Source organism: Lithobates pipiens, unplaced genomic scaffold (genome assembly GCF_037356315.1).
Source record: "Lithobates pipiens isolate NorthernLeopardFrog02 unplaced genomic scaffold, aLitPip1_a1.2 Scaffold_19, whole genome shotgun sequence".
NCBI classification, from domain to species: domain Eukaryota; kingdom Metazoa; phylum Chordata; class Amphibia; order Anura; family Ranidae; genus Lithobates; species Lithobates pipiens.
The window spans coordinates 448,511,042-448,525,859 of record NW_027507764.1 but is presented as its reverse complement, the minus strand read 5'-3'; the positions used below and the strand labels follow the sequence as shown (position 1 = coordinate 448,525,859).

Sequence of the window (14,818 nt, the reverse complement as noted above, 5' to 3'; positions counted from 1 at the left end):
AGGTTGAACTGGATGGACTGATGTCTTTATTCAACCTTACTAACTATGTAACTATGTAACTATGTAACTATGCATATAAGTTCTGTTAATAGTATTTAATTTATGAAAAAAAGATGTAATATCACTTAAAGGAGGTTTTTTGCATTTGCTAAGAGTAAATTGGGCCTTAAAGTGGTAGTAAAGTCCACTTTTTGATTTATACCTACAGATAAGCCTATATAAGGCTTACCTGTAGGTACAATAAATATCTCCTAAACGTGCACTGTTTAGGAAATATTTACTTTTGTAGCAGCCAGGGACGTCACTGACACATGCGCACTGTTCTATGAATGGACACTGCCATCCATTCAGAGCTATGTGCCATGGCCATGACTGCCATACAAGGAGTCACATAATCATTGCTCGGGCACTCAAATGGCTGAAGCTTGTGAACACGGATGGAAAAGAAAAGATGGAAGTCCCGGCAGGAGTGACAGCCTGCCACTTAAGGGCTTCGTGTTAATGGGAGTCTGTCATAGTATGCTAGTGTGTGGTGAATACTAGCACATTATGACATTATCCTGCAGGGGCCCTTTTTTTTTCCTTCTTTTTCTTTTGCATTTTACTACTACTTTGAATGGCTTGTGAGGAATACAGAAGCTCATTTCAGCTATCCTGAACCTACCCTTGTTACATAAGGACCCATGTTTTTAAGTTGCAGAAAAATTGCACCATTTTGATGAAATGCATTGAGGTCAGAGGGAAAGAAAAAGTTATTTTAATAAATAAAATGCTAATAACAGAACTTGCATGGGCTTTGATTTTTTTTTGTTTTGTTTTTTTTTAACTGAAAGAAAAAACAGGCAGTGAAGAAAAAAATATTAAAGCAACAGTACACAAAAAAACAAAAAAAAAAGAAAAGCACAAAGAACGCTAGGAAAAACAAAACTATTCCAAATACATTATATATTTTTTCAAGCAAATTGTATATAAACAGCTTAATGATAAAAACCGAGAGTTAACACTTCCACTTTGAAGTTAGGCTAATGACAAAACCAGTAATTTTTGCAGTGAAATCAATTACACCTTAAATCATTCCATTCATCCATAATAGCAAGTCATAGCAAAGATATTTTAGACAAATCTGGATTGGTTATTATGAGTTCCTGTACTTTACACTTTGATCTTTGCCTTATTGAATAAGCCTGTTTATATATTAATCACTATATATTACTACATATACAGTAAATATATAAATATATATATATATATATATATATATATATATATATATACAGTATCTCACAAAAGTGAGTACACCCCTCACATTTTTATAAATATTATATTATATCTTTTCATGTGATAATACTGAAGAAATGACACTTTGCTACAATGTAAAGTTGTGAGTGTACAGCTTGTATAACAGTGTAAATTTGTTGTCCCCTCAAAATAACTCAACAAACATCCATTAATGTCTAAATCGCTGGCAACAAAAGTGAGTAAACCGAAAATGTCCAAATTGGGCCCATTTAGCCATTTTTCCTCCCCGGTGACTCATTACTGTTACAAGGTCTCAGGTGTGAATGAGGAGCAGGTGTGTTAAATTTGGTATTATTGCTCTCACTCTCTCATACTGGTCACTGGAAGTTCAACATGGCACCTCATGGCAAATAACTCTCTGAGGATCTGAAAAAAAGTATTGTTGCTCTACATAAAGATGGCCTAGGTTATAAGAAGATTGCCAAGACTAGGGATGAGCTTCGTTCGTCGAAATCTGAACACTTGGTCCGTTCGCGTCAAAATTCGCGTGGCGCTTACGGCCCACAATGCACTGCGATGGCGCAGTGCATTGCTGGCTCATGATTGGCCAAGCATGCACTGTGACCCTGCATGCTTGGCCAATTGCAGCGCCAGCAGCGAGGAGAGCCATGATTGGCCACAGGCAGGATGCCTGTGGCCAATCATAGCTCAGGCTGTGTAGTGCACGCCCCACACTATATAAGGCCGCCATTGCGGCGGCCTCGTGTAGTGTGTTGGCGTCTGAAGCAGTGGGTGTTCTGTGTACCTTCAACACAGTACACACCGATCGTTTTCGGCTGATTTTCTATCTTGCTGTTGTGTAGTGGTTATTGTCTGCGTGCCCTGACCGCAGTATACACCACTATATTCACCTCACCTATATAGCTAGTGATCTATCTTTAATAATAGAGCTTGCAGTCAGTAGTGTTAGGAGATAGTGCGTGCTGTCTGCGTGCTCTGTACCCAGTACATACCGCTATATCCACCTACATAGCTCTTCTCTATTTGAGCCCAATTGCCATCTGAAGGAGTTATTGGAAGTTGTGTGTGCCTCCAGCACAGCACAGTATACATCTGTATATACCCCTTTATCTCTGCTGTTCTCTGGTTATTGTCTGCGTGCCCTGACCGCAGTATACACCGCTATATTCACCTCACCTATATAGCTAGTGATCTATCTTTAATAATAGAGCTTGCAGTCAGTAGTGTTAGGAGATAGTGCGTGCTGTCTGCGTGCTCTGTACCCAGTACATACCGCTATATCCACCTACATAGCTCTTCTCTATTTGAGCCCAATTGCCATCTGCAGGAGTTATTGGAAGTTGTGTGTGCCTCCAGCACAGCACAGTATACATCTGTATATACCCCTTTATCTCTGCTGTTCTCTGGTTATTGTCTGTGTGCCCTGACCGCAGTATACACCGCTATATTCACCTCACCTATATAGCTAGTGAGCTATCTTTAATAATAGAGCTTGCAGTCAGTAGTGTTAGGAGATAGTGCGTGCTGTCTGCGTGCTCTGTACCCAGTACATACCGCTATATCCACCTACATAGCTCTTCTCTATTTGAGCCCAATTGCCATCTGCAGGAGTTATTGGAAGTTGTGTGTGCCTCCAGCACAGCACAGTATACATCTGTATATACCCCTTTATCTCTGCTGTTCTCTGGTTATTGTCTGCGTGCCCTGACCGCAGTATACACCGCTATATTCACCTCACCTATATAGCTAGTGATCTATCTTTAATAATAGAGCTTGCAGTCAGTAGTGTTAGGAGATAGTGCGTGCTGTCTGCGTGCTCTGTACCCAGTACATACCGCTATATCCACCTACATAGCTCTTCTCTATTTGAGCCCAATTGCCATCTGCAGGAGTTATTGGAAGTTGTGTGTGCCTGCAGCACAGCACAGTATACATCTGTATATACCCCTTTATCTCTGCTGTTCTCTGGTTATTGTCTGCGTGCCCTTACCGCAGTATACACCGCTATATTCACCTCACCTATATAGCTAGTGAGCTATCTTTAATAATAGAGCTTGCAGTCATTAGTGTTAGGAGATAGTGCGTGCTGTCTGCGTGCTCTGTACCCAGTACATACCGCTATATCCACCTACATAGCTCTTTTCTATTTGAGCCCAATTGCCATCTGCAGGAGTTATTGGAAGTTGTGTGTGCCTCCAGCACAGCACAGTATACATCTGTATATACCCCTTTATCTCTGCTGTTCTCTGGTTATTGTCTGCGTGCCCTGACCGCAGTATACACCGCTATATTCACCTCACCTATATAGCTAGTGATCTATCTTTAATAATAGAGCTTGCAGTCAGTAGTGTTAGGAGATAGTGCGTGCTGTCTGCGTGCTCTGTACCCAGTACATACCGCTATATCCACCTACATAGCTCTTCTCTATTTGAGCCCAATTGCCATCTGCAGGAGTTATTGGAAGTTGTGTGTGCCTGCAGCACAGCACAGTATACATCTGTATATACCCCTTTATCTCTGCTGTTCTCTGGTTATTGTCTGCGTGCCCTGACCGCAGTATACACCGCTATATTCACCTCACCTATATAGCTAGTGAGCTATCTTTAATAATAGAGCTTGCAGTCATTAGTGTTAGGAGATAGTGCGTGCTGTCTGCGTGCTCTGTACCCAGTACATACCGCTATATCCACCTACATAGCTCTTCTCTATTTGAGCCCACTTGCCATCTGCAGGAGTTATTGGAAGTTGTGTGTGCCTCCAGCACAGCACAGTATACATCTGTATATACCCCTTTATCTCTGGTGTTCTATAAAAAAAGGCATCTGCAGGAGTTAGTGGGTGTTGTGTGCCTCCAGCACAATATAAACTACCCAACTGCTGTTTTACCCAACTCCCTTCAGGCCATTACCATGTCTGGAAGGCCAGCAAGGAGAGGCAGACAGGCGCGAGCCGATAAAAGAGGGCAAGCAGGCTCTGTGTCTAGAGACAACAGTGCTGGTCGTGGACGCGGTGCATTGTCATCAGCACGTGGCCATGGGACATGCTTGTCCTTCTTTTCGGCAGCTGGACATGTTGAACCGCAACATGCCAACGACTTGGTAGAGTGGATGACAAAGCCCTCTTCATCCTCCTCATCCTCTCTCACCCAGTCTCAGGGTAGTAGCAAAGCAGCTGCCAACGCATCGTCTTCCCTCCTCTCAATGTCATCATCAGTGACTCCTTCCCTAGACCCACCACGTCCTCCTGAGGAGTCTCCTGAACTCTTTGAGCACAGTGTTGGGTACATGCTCCAGGAGGATGCCCAGTGTTTTGTGGGCTCTGATGATGACACTCAGCTAGAGGAAGGCAGTAGCGTGAGCGCAGAGAGAGGGGATGCTCAAGAAGGACAGCAATCTGGCAGTCATGTTCCACAAGCTGCAGCATACTGCCAGGTTTGCTACAGCGATGAAGAGGGAGGGGATGATGAGGGCACTGACTCCACGTGGGTGCCTGGAAGGAGGGAGAAGGAGGAGGAGGAGGAGGAGGAGGCACATGTCCAACGAGGCAGGATGCCCTCCGGGGGCCAGCTTAGGGGCAGCACACCGACTGAATCACACCGCAGAGCTCCGCCTGTGCAGAGCGCTGCCTCTGCGCGTTATTCTAAAAGTTCTTTGGTGTGGGCCTTTTTTGAGATGAGTGCATCAGATCGCACCGCTGCTATTTGCAACATATGTCTCAAGCGTATCTCACGTGGCCAAAACATCAGCCGCTTGGGCACCACATGCTTGACCAGACATATGTTGACCTGCCATGCAGCTCGTTGGCAAGCGTACCTCAAAGACCCACACCAAAGAACAAAGCGGACCTCTCCTTGCTCCTCATCAGCTGGCATCTCCAACCCCACTAGACCTTCAGTCCTCTCTGAAACCTGCTCTGAGAGGAATGAAGGTGTAGAATTAGGTGTGTCACAGCCAAGTGCTTCCGGGAACTCTGCTAGCGGTACACCCACGTCCGATTATAGCAGGCAAATGTCCCTGCCCCAGCTGCTGGACCGGCGGAAGAAGTTTACTCCCAGCCATCCACATGCCCAGCGGTTGAATGCTAGCTTGGCTAAATTGCTAGCACTTCAACTGCTGCCTTTTCAGTTGGTAGACTCGGCCCCCTTCCGTGAGTTTGTACAATGTGCGGTTCCTCAGTGGCAGGTCCCCAAACGCCACTTTTTCTCACGGAAGGCGATTCCGGCTCTCTACCGGCATGTGGAAGACAATGTCCTTGCCTCGCTGGACAGGGCGGTCAGCGGTAAGGTGCATATTACCGCTGACTCATGGTCCAGCAGGCATGGACAGGGACGTTACCTGTCTTTCACGGCCCATTGGGTCACTCTTCTGGCTGCTGGGAAGGATGCAGGACAAGGTGCAGTAGTGTTGGAGGTTGTTCCGCCACCACGCCTCCAAAATGCTACTATTGGTTGTGACACACCTCTCTCCTCCACCCCCTCCTCTTCTTCTTCCTCCATGGCCTCTTCCAGTGCTCTGTCCTCAGAACCAGCGGTGCTCCGTAGGCATTCCAGGGGCTACGCAAGTACGCAGGCAAAACGATGCCATGCCGTGCTTGCGCTGGTTTGTCAGGGGGGACAGGAGCCACACTGGGGCGGATGTTTTGTCAGCTCTGCAGGGGCAGGCCGAGAGGTGGTTGACGCCACGCCAGCTTAAGCCAGGAATGGTGGTTTGCGACAATGGCACCAACCTCCTCTCCGCCCTCCGACAGGGACAACTGACCCATGTGCCCTGTGTAGCTCACGTCCTTAACCTGGTGGTGCAGCGGTTCTTGGGCAGGTACCCCGGCTTACAGGATGTCCTGAAGCAGGCCAGGAAAGTCTGTGTGCATTTCTGCCGATCATTTAATGCCTGTGCTCGTCTGGCTGAGCTCCAAAAGGAGTTGAACCTGCCCAAGAACCGCCTTATATGTGACATGCCCACCAGAGGGAACTCAACATTGGCCATGCTGCAGCGGCTGCACACGCAGCAGAGGGCCATCAATGAGTACCTGTGCGACTACGGCACCAGGACAGGGTCAGGGGAGCTCGTTTTTTTCTCACCACGCCAGTGGGGCATGATCAGGGATGCATGCACTGTCCTCTCACCGTTTGAGGAGGCCACAAGGATGGTGAGCAGTGACAGTGCATGCATCAGTGACACTGTACCTCTTGTCCACCTCTTGGAGCATACGCTGCATGGAATAATGGACAGGGCACTTGAGGCAGAACAGAGGCAGGAAGAGGAGGACTTCCTTGCCTCTCAAGGCCCCCTTTATCCAGACAGTGTTCCTGCTGTGCCACCCATCACACAGGAAGAGGATAAGGAGGAGGAAGAGGAGGAGGAGGATGATTGTGTCAGCATGGAGGTGGAGGCTGGCACTCAGCATCAGCATCAGCAGCAGCAGCAGCAGCAGTCTTGTAGGGATGATTTACAGTCCCAAGAAACACGTGGACTTGTACGTGGCTGGGAGGAGGTAGCTGTGGATCATGTTGCCCTTAGTGACCCAGAGGACTCCGGACCGAATGCCTCAGCTAACCTACGCTGCATGGCCTCCCTGATCCTGCAAAGCCTGCAGAAGGATCCTCGTATTCTTCGGATCAAGGAGAGGGACCATTACTGGCTGGCCACTCTCCTTGATCCACGGTACAAGGGTAAGGTTGCCGACCTTATCTTGCCATCGCAGAGGGAGCAGAGGATGAGACATCTCCGGGAGGCCTTGCAGAAAGGTCTGTGCAACGCGTTCCCAGAGACTGGGAGGTTACAAACTCCTGTTCCTGGACAACGTGTTGCTGAGGCATCGGTCAGAAGGAGCGGTGGAGAAGGTGGCCGTCTGACTGATGCTTTCAGACAATTTTTTAGTCCGCAGCCCCAAGGTATGATCGGTTCCAGCACCCATCGCCAACGTCTGATTTACATGGTGCAGGAATACCTAGGGGCAAGGTCAGACTTGGACACCTTTCCCACCGAAAATCCTCTGGCTTACTGGGTCTTGAGGATGGATCACTGGCCTGTCCTGCATCCAGCGTTCTTTCGGAACGCACCTTCAGTGCTGCTGGTGGCTTTGTTACCGATCACAGGGTGCGCCTGTCCACCGAATCAGTTGATCGACTGACCTTCATCAAGATGAATCAGTCTTGGATCACCCACAGCTACCAAGCACCTGAAGCTGATGTAACAGAATAATTTTTTTTCAAATACCACATCCCTTCAAGACTGCCTATGCTGATGCTGAGTGACTGTCCTGTTATGTTGATTGTCTATCCTCTTCCTCCTCCGCTGATATGTTGGAAGAACATTTCTGGTTCTGGTTGATGCCATCAGCCCAATTTTTCTGCCCCTGTTTAACAGGGGCGTTTAAGTACAATTTTTGATGCAATGCTTTGCAGCAGGGCTAATTCCTGCAATAAAACTAGAGTATATGGCAGAGGTTGCAGTGTGGTGGCACCAGCACCAGTGCCTAAGGCCCAATTTTTCTGCCCCTGTTTAACAGGGGCGTTTAAGTACAATTTTTGATGCAATGCTTTGCAGCAGGGCTAATTCCTGCAATAAAACTAGAGTATATGGCAGAGGTTGCAGTGTGGTGGCACCAGCACCAGTGCCTAAGGCCCAATTTTTCTGCCCCTGTTTAACAGGGGCGTTTAAGTACAATTTTTGATGCAATGCTTTGCAGCAGGGCTAATTCCTGCAATAAAACTAGAGTATATGGCAGAGGTTGCAGTGTGGTGGCACCAGCACCAGTGCCTAAGGCCCAATTTTTCTGCCCCTGTTTAACAGGGGCGTTTAAGTACAATTTTTGATGCAATGCTTTGCAGCAGGGCTAATTCCTGCAATAAAACTAGAGTATATGGCAGAGGTTGCAGTGTGGTGGCACCAGCACCAGTGCCTAAGGCCCAATTTTTCTGCCTCTGTTTAACAGGGGCGTTTAAGTACAATTTTTGATGCAATGCTTTGCAGCAGGGCTAATTCCTGCAATAAAACTAGAGTATATGGCAGAGGTTGCAGTGTGGTGGCACCAGCACCAGTGCCTAAGGCCCAATTTTTCTGCCCCTGTTTAACAGGGGCGTTTAAGTACAATTTTTGATGCAATGCTTTGCAGCAGGGCTAATTCCTGCAATAAAACTAGAATATATGGCAGAGGTTGCAGTGTGGTGGCACCAGCACCAGTGCCTAAGGCCCAATTTTTCTGCCCCTGTTTAACAGGGGCGTTTAAGTACAATTTTTGATGCAATGCTTTGCAGCAGGGCTAATTCCTGCAATAAAACTAGAGTATATGGCAGAGGTTGCAGTGTGGTGGCACCAGTGCCTAAGGCCCAATTTTTCTGCCCCTGTTTAACAGGGGCGTTTAAGTACAATTTTTGATGCAATGCTTTGCAGCAGGGCTAATTCCTGCAATAAAACTAGAGTATATGGCAGAGGTTGCAGTGTGGTGGCACCAGCACCAGTGCCTAAGGCCCAATTTTTCTGCCCCTGTTTAACAGGGGCATTTAAGTACAATTTTTGATGCAATGCTTTGCAGCAGGGCTAATTCCTGCAATAAAACTAGACTATATGGCAGAGGTTGCAGTGTGGTGGCACCAGCACCAGTGCCTAAGGCCCAATTTTTCTGCCCCTGTTTAACAGGGGCGTTTAAGTACAATTTTTGATGCAATGCTTTGCAGCAGGGCTAATTCCTGCAATAAAACTAGAGTATATGGCAGAGGTTGCAGTGTGGTGGCACCAGCACCAGTGCCTAAGGCCCAATTTTTCTGCCCCTGTTTAACAGGGGCGTTTAAGTACAATTTTTGATGCAATGCTTTGCAGCAGGGCTAATTCCGGCAATAAAACTAGAGTATATGGCAGAGGTTGCAGTGTGGTGGCACCAGCACCAGTGCCTAAGGCCCAATTTTTCTGCCCCTGTTTAACAGGGGCGTTTAAGTACAATTTTTGATGCAATGCTTTGCAGCAGGGCTAATTCCTGCAATAAAACTAGAATATATGGCAGAGGTTGCAGTGTGGTAGCACCAGCACCAGTGCCTAAGGCCCAATTTTTCTGCCCCTGTTTAACAGGGGCGTTTAAGTACAATTTTTGATGCAATGCTTTGCAGTAGGGCTAATTCCTGCAATAAAACTAGAGTATATGGCAGAGGTTGCAGTGTGGTGGCACCAGCACCAGTGCTTAAGGCCCAATTTTTCTGCCCCTGTTTAACAGGGGCGTTTAATTACAATTGTTGATGCAATGCTTTGCAGCAGGGCTAATTCCTGCAATAAAACTAGAGTATATGGCAGAGGTTGCAGTGTGGTGGCACCAGCACCAGTGCCTAAGGCCCAATTTTTCTGCCCCTGTTTAACAGGGGCGATTAAGTACAATTTTTGATGCAATGCTTTGCAGCAGGGCTAATTCCTGCAATAAAACTAGAGTATATGGAAGATGTTGCAGTGTGATGGCACCAGCAGCAGTGCCTAAGGCCAAATTTCTCTGCCCCTGTTTAACAGGGACATGTAATTACAATTCTTGATATAATATTTCACAGGAGGGCCCCTTCCTGTGCCCACCCAGAGTAACGGTGAGGACTTATAGTGTTGTGGCACCAGCACCACAACCACCAAAGGTCAATTTTTCTACCACTGTTCAACAATGGCATGTAATTACAATTCTTGATATAATCGTTCACAGCAGGGCGCTCCAGCGCCCACCAAGAGTCACTTTGAGGGCTTACAATGTTGTGGCAAAACCAACACCTTGTTCCGCCATTTCTGCAGAGCATATAGGGCAGGCCCCTACTTTCAAACATCCAACTTACAAATATCTCCTACTTGCAAACGGAAGGAGACAACAGCAAGTGAGATGAAAAAAGATGGACGACAAAACAAATTATACAGGGGTGATAACCCTTCCCTATGTTTTCCAAAAAGCTTAAAAATCGTTTTTTTGACTGGAGCTACACTTTAAAAATGTACCAGTTGAAAATTACAAACAGATTCAACTTAACACAACAAACCTACACAGTCCCTGTCTTGTTTGCACCGCCTGTATACTGCTGTTCTGAGTATATAGGGCCTGGGGGCCACACGCATTTCCTTTTTTTAATATGGGTACAGGGTTCCCCTTAATATGCGTACAAGACCCAAATAGGCTGGTAATGGGCAGGGAGGGCTACCCATGCCATTTTTCTGAATGATTTTCAACCATATTGCAGGAACCAGATATAACATTAAAACCGCAAGCAGTTTTAAATGGTGTTATTTCCGTTAAATGTCATTTTGTGCAGGGACTGTTCTAAACACGGGAAACACGTGGCACTTTACAGGCATACTACAGACACCCCCCAGGCACCATATTTACAGGAATATTTCACTTTTTTTTTTCAGTTTAATCGTCATTAAAATCAGTGCTCCCGCCAAAACGGCCATTTTTAAAAACATTTTAGGCATTGACCCATGTCCCCTGGGGCAGGAGCCAGGTCCCCAAACCCTTTTTAGGACAGTATCTTGCATATTAGCCGTTAAAATTAGCACTTTTCATTTCGAACGTTCGAGTCCCATAGACTTCAATGGGGTTCTAACGTTCGTAACGAACGTGGGGTCCGTTCGAAAGTTCTGGTACGAACCGAACCGGGGGGTGTTCGGCTCATCCCTAGCCAAGACCCGGAAACTGAGCTGCAGTGTGGTGGCCAAGACCATACAGTGGTTTATCAGGACAGGTTCCATTCAGAACAGGCCTCGCCATGGTCGACCAAAGAAGTTGAGTGCACATGTACAGTGTTATTTCCAGAGGTTGTCTTTGGGAAATAGACGTATGAGTGCTGCCAGCATTGCTGCAGAGGTTAAAGTGGTGGGGGTCAGCCTGTCAGTGCTCAAACCATATGCCACACACTGCATCAAATTGGTCTGCATGCTGTCATCCCAGAAGGAGGCCTCTTATAAAGATGATGCACAAGAAAGCCTGCACACAGTTTTCTGAAGACAAGCAGACTAAAGACATGGATTACTGGAACCATGTCCTGTGGTCTGATGAGACCAAGATAAACTTATTTGGTTTAGATGGTGTCAAGCGTGTGTGGTGGCAACCAGGTGAGGAGTACAAAGACAAGTGTGTGTTGCCTACAGTCAAGCATAGTGGTGGGAGTGTCATGGTCTTGGGCTGCATGAGTGCTGCTGGCACTGGGGAGCTACAGTTCATTGAGGGATCCATGAATTGAGGTCAACATGTAATGTGACATACTAAAGCAGAGCATGATCCCCTCCCTTTGGAGACTGGGCTGCAGGGCAGTATTCCAACATGATAATGACCCCCAAACACACCTCCAAGACGACCACTGCCTTGCTAAAGAAGCTGAGGGTAAAGGTGATGGACTGGCCAAGCATGTCTCCAGACCTAAACCCTATTGAGCATCTGTGGGGCATCCTCAAATGGAAGGTCTCTAACATCCACCAGCTCCGTGATGTTGTCATGGAGGAGTGGAAGAGGACTCCAGTGGCAACCTGTGAAGCTCTGGTGAACTCCATGCCCAAGAGGGTTAAGCCCGTGCTGGAAAATAATGGTGGCCACAAAAAATATTGACACTTTGGGCTCAATTTGGAGATTTGGGGTGTACTCAATTTTGTTGCCAGCGGTTTAGGCATTAATGGCTGTGTGTTGAGTTATTTTGAGGGGACAACAAATTTACACTAATATACAAGCTGTACACTCACTAGTTTACATTGTAGCAAAGTGTAATTTCTTCAGTGTTGTCACATGAAAAGCTATAATAATGTGAGGGGCGTACTCACTCTTGTGAAATGTGTGTATACATTGAGCACAAAAGTTTGCATACCCTGGCAGAAATTGGGAAATGTTGGCATTTATATTGAAAATATGACTATTGACTTTCAATGCAAAAAACTTTTATCAAGTCTTTTATTCAAGTATAGTGATCATATGAAGCCATTTATTATCAGTTTGTTTTTTGGCTCCTTTTAAAATCATAATGATAACAGAAATCACCCAAATGGCCCTGATCAAAAGTTTACATACCCTGGAATGTTTGGCCTTGGTACAGACACAGAAGGTGGCACACACATGTTAAAATGGCTAATAAAAGGTTAATTTCCCACATGTGTGGCTTTTTAAATCCCAATTAGTGTCTGTGTATAAATAGTCAATGAGTTTGTTAGCTCTCACATGGATGCACTAATCAGGCTAGATACTAAGCCATGAGGAGTAGAAAATAACAATCAAAAGACGTGCGTAACAAGGTAATGAAACTTTACAAAGATGGAAGAGGATATAAAAAGATATCCAAAGCCTTGAATATTCCAGTCGTTACTGTTCAATCAGAAGTGAAAAATTTGGGGTTTTCTTGATACCAAGCCAAGGTCAAGTAGATCAAGGAAGATTTCAGCCACAACTGCCACAGGAATTGTTCGGGATACAAAGAAAAACCTGCAGGCAACCTCAGGAGAAATACAAGCTGCTCTGGAAAAAGATGGTGGGGTTGTTTTTAAGGAGCACAATATGATGATACTTGAACAAAAATTAGCTGCATGGTCAAGTTGCCAGAAAGAAGCCTTTACTGCACAAGTTCCACAAAAAAGCCTGGTTACAATGTGCCCAACAACACCTTGATATGCCTCATTGAGCTTTTTTTGTGGCATAGGCAAAGTAAAGGCTTCCTTCTGGCAGCTGAACCATGCAGCTCTTTAGGTTCAAGGACCATTGAATTGTGCTCCTTAAAAACCACCACACCGTCTTTTGGAGAGCAGCCTGTATTTCTCCTGAGGTTACCTGTGGGTTTTTCTTTGCATTCTGCGTAAATCTTCCGCCAGTTGTGGCTGCAATCTTTCTTGGTCTACCTGACCTTGGCTTGGTATCAAAAGAGCCCTAAATTTTCAACTTCTTAATGGATTAAACAGTACTGACTGGCATATTCAATAGGCCTATTGAAGGAGCAGCTGCTCCGAGTGCATAGCCTATCCACAGTTTCTCTCCTTGGGTAAAGCCCTCCCCCGGAAGTGTTCCTAGAAGTGATCGGATGACCCGTGACGTCACGTACACTCCACAGCGGCCCCAGCCTCTTCCTGATGGCCACAGAAGGAGCTCCTGCTCGATAACCAATGATCTGCCTCCCTGCAGCACCACCGGACCAAGACCAGAGGAACACACCATGGACCACATATCCACAGATGTGCCTTTTTAAGGTTTTTATCCTGTAAGTGTGACCTTACTTTGTGTCATTAAAAGCACTTTATAATACTACACTCAGGTGGGGCTTCCTTTTCTACCCTTCCTGTACACAGACACTAATTGTGATTTAAAAATCCACAAATGTGAGAAATTACCTTTAATTGCCATTTTAACCTGTGTGTGCCACCTTCTGTGTCTGTACCAAGGACAAATCTTCCAGAGTATGTAAACTTATTATCAGGGCCATTTGGGTGATTTCTGTTATCATTTTTGACCTAAAAAGGATCCAAAAAACTATGTGATTTTAAATGCTTTCATGTCATCACTATCCTTAAATAAAAGACAGTTTTTTGGCATGATTAGTCATATTTTTAATATAAATGCCAACATTTCACAATCTCTGCCAGGGCATGCAAACTTTTTTAGCACAACTGTATATATATATATATACATACACACAGTTTATACAAATATATATATAAACCAGAATGATAGTATGGAAGACAGTACCTGCTCTTGACTTGGGTGGATTATGAAACCTCATTCGCTCAGAGGAAGGAGCATTGTCCTTGCAGCAGAAGTGCGTGCTCTGCTCTCTGCTCTGCTCTCTGCTCTGCTCTGCTCTGCCTCATTCATGTACTCATGTACAACTTAGCTCTGCCTTATTCAACTGAATAATGAAAATATATTTGATGGAAAAAGTCACTGTTTGCTCTCTAATGAGCTGTCCTGTAGCAACCGTAAATAAAGGAATGCCACACCTTGGTAATCTTTACCAATAAAGCCCAGGGTTTATCTACATAGAGACACAGGCACCTTTGTATCAATATCAACAATGCTCTCCAGAGTACACTTTAAAATTCACACAGTAGTAGACTGAAAATAAGGCTGGTCTGACATGATGATTTGTAGGCAGGTCAATGACAAAGTGAAAAAGTGTTGTGTTTTTCAAATTGTCCTGAACTGCTGAAATGGGAACAGACGCTATTTTTATAATGGTGAACCACAATGCATACAGTTTAGCACGTTGGGATGCGTGAGTTAAAACTCAACAAATGGGTCCAATCACTAAATTCTCATATAGACTTTAACATGTTAATGTAATTTAAATGAACTTTTGTTAAACCAATCCCTTGTGATCCCGCTATAAAGATTGTCACCCTGTCATATAGACTGCCAATGGAGATTACAAGTTTAAACATACATTTCTTGGGCATTGTGTGTGATCATCAGTGTTGTCATCATCAGGACACCTGCATAGCCCCCAACTGTCCCTGATTTCAAGGGAATATCCCTGATTTGGGGCAATGTCCCTCTGTCCTTCCTTCCTCCTCATCTGTCCCTCATTTTGGTCTGATCTATATAGTTGTATATACAATGCACTTTTTATCTTTCAAAA

General features: G+C 45.4%; 1 protein-coding gene across 1 annotated transcript in view; it reads right to left on the bottom strand.

Moving 5' to 3' along the window:
• The window catches only part of RP1 (RP1 axonemal microtubule associated), a 612,495-nt gene extending 598,381 nt beyond the window's left edge, over positions 1–14,114 (bottom strand). Inside the window, exon 1 of the mRNA XM_077492703.1 lies at positions 13,930–14,114. The gene's annotated coding sequence lies outside the window, so the exon portion shown is untranslated. The remainder of the gene's footprint in view (positions 1–13,929) is intronic.
• Between the last annotated feature and the right edge of the window lie 704 nt (positions 14,115–14,818).